The 2500-nt window shown below is 51.9% G+C and overlaps 1 protein-coding gene across 1 annotated transcript in view; it reads right to left on the reverse strand.

Moving 5' to 3' along the window:
- The window catches only part of dnah6 (dynein, axonemal, heavy chain 6), a gene marked incomplete at its 5' end in the record, with an annotated part of 137910 nt that overhangs the window by 20323 nt on the left and 115087 nt on the right, over positions 1–2500 (reverse strand). The gene's annotated exons all lie outside the window — the stretch shown is intronic.

Genomic DNA, 2500 nt, shown 5'->3' on the forward strand with positions numbered 1-2500 from the left:
GCTGCTTCTGTCCCTGCATGTTCCCCTGAGTGTCATGGAAGTCGAACTGAGAACACTGAGCTGGTCCTGTGCAAACCTTATATAGCCTGGCTGGCTTTGGGGGTATGACATCGCCGGTGATGTCATAACTCTCATCTCTCCTTCCCGCTTAGTGATGTCATACTTGTTCGATGATAATAGTCTGGCATTGTCCAGCTAGCTATGACATCATCGCTCGGGACACATGATGTCTGATGTCACTGATCGCATTGTGATGTTACTTGCAAGGAGCTGGCTGGATACGAAGCCCTGGGTCAGCCCTGGTGGCGGCCATTGAATTGGTGGACGTGAAATCTTTGTAACAGTGGTGGCGGCCATTGAATTGGTGGACGTGAAATCTTTGTAACAGCACATTTTGGAGGCGATCGGAGCAACGGCGTGACTTGTAACTCTGGACAAACAGACAGACAGCTCTCCAATTAGAGTAGTAAGGATAGTAGTAGGATACGACTATGACTTCTGTGCTCTTGTGGTCTGGAGCTGGTCCATGTGAAAGTCGTCCAATTTATAACCACAGCAGGACATCACTGATGACATCACAGTGCAGTCTATGACATCACTGACAATGTCACAATGTCTATGACATCATTAGTGGGTATGATATGGTCAGGGATGTAAGACATCATCCCTGATGAGATCACAATTCAGTCCATAACACGTCACAATGTCTTCTTTTCTTCTGTGGTGTTTTATGGCAGTTGGCATCCTTTACGTTGCAGCATTACAGCCTTCTGGATTTATCCATCCACTGTTTGCCTACATTCTGTCCCCCTACTTCCTCTCTGGTTCATGTCACCATATGACTTCATTAGTGGTTATGAAATCATCAGTCGGTGTGGATGACATCATCAATGGGTATGTTGGCTATGACATCATCAGTTACCACTGGCCACACCACAATTCAGTCTATGACATCACTGATGATGTCACAATGTCTACTATGACATAATCAGTCACCAGTGACCACCAGGCTATCGGGCTTGACACTGTTGCTGGAGGTGGATGTATCTGAAGCAAAGATGGATAAAATACTGTGGAATGAGTTTAAGCAAACTCAGACAGTTGTGTCTGGGTAAGAAGAGGGAAAATATTCCCTAACTGTGAGAGACAGCAACGTGCCACAAGGCATCCAGTCTGCCGGAAAGTCAGAAGAAGAAGAAGAAGAGGGTGGGAATGACACAGAGGCCAGCCACCGTTGTTTGACCTAGCCTGGGTAAACCCAGCCTCCACGTGACCTCTATCTATATGTGATAGCACATAGATAGAGGTCACCCAGCCTCCACGTGACCTATCTATGTGATAGCACATAGATAGAGGTCACGTGGAGGCTGGGTTTACCCAGGCTACCGTTGACCCTCCCTCTGGCCGACATGCCTTGAGATCCCCAAGGCCACCTTGGCACTGCCCTGCTACCAGCCTGCTACTGTGCCCTGCTACCAGCCTGCTACTGTGCCCTGCTACCAGCCTACCACTGTGCCCTGCTACCAGCCTGCTACTGTGCCCTGCTACCAGCCTGCTACTGTGCCCTGCTACCAGCCTGCTACTGTGCCCTGCTACCAGCCTGCTACTGTGCCCTGCTACCAGCCTGCTACTGTGCCCTGCTACCAGCCTGCTACTGTGCCCTGCTACTGTGCCCTGCTACCAGCCTGCTGCTACTGTGCCCTGCTACCAGCCTGCTGCTACTGTGCCCTGCTACCAGCCTGCTACCAGCCTGCTGCTACTGTGCCCTGCTACCAGCCTGCTACCAGCCTGCTGCTACTGTGCCCTGCTACCAGCCTGCTACTGTGCCCTGCTACTGTGCCCTGCTACCAGCCTGCCACTGTGCCCTGCTAGCAGCCTGCTACCAGCCTGCTACCAGCCTGCTGCCACTGTGCCCTGCTACCAGCCTGCTACTGTGCCCTGCTAGCAGCCTGCTACTGTCAGTTGCTTTAAAAGTGGTCTGTTTGTATCCTGCCCTATGCAAAGGATGTGTCATTGAATCATGTTAACACACATTTCATAAACATCACTCATGATGTAGAGCAAATTGCATTAGTGTCCAGGAATGTGAGCTTGTGCCCTAAAAGGCCAGATGGCCCCGCCCCTAAGACGAGGAAACTCCCACCGTGTCTCTGAGCTTCCTGCGGTGCTGCTTGAGGAGCAGCCGGTCCATGTAGGTCAGGCCGTTTTCCTGGAACTCCAGCCTGACAGGAACCATTCCTCCTCCTCCCCCTCCTTCTTCTGGAGGAAGGTCAGCCTGCGTCCCCATAGCTGACATGGACACCGGTCGGGTTTCAGCAGGCTTCCAGAACCTCTTTACCCTGATCTGACTCTCCCCTCCCGCTCCTCTTCCTCTCCATTCTCTGAGAGCCTCCTGGAAAGATCTGGCAGACTCTTCCTCATTATACTCTCCCCCAAGAAGAGAGGCAGCCTCCTCCTCCTCCTCCCCCTCCTCCTCCATCACTTCTATGTCTCTCTCTTC

This window comes from Poromitra crassiceps (assembly GCF_964638095.1).
Source record: "Poromitra crassiceps genome assembly, chromosome: 13".
In the NCBI taxonomy this organism is placed as follows: Eukaryota; Metazoa; Chordata; class Actinopteri; order Beryciformes; family Melamphaidae; genus Poromitra; species Poromitra crassiceps.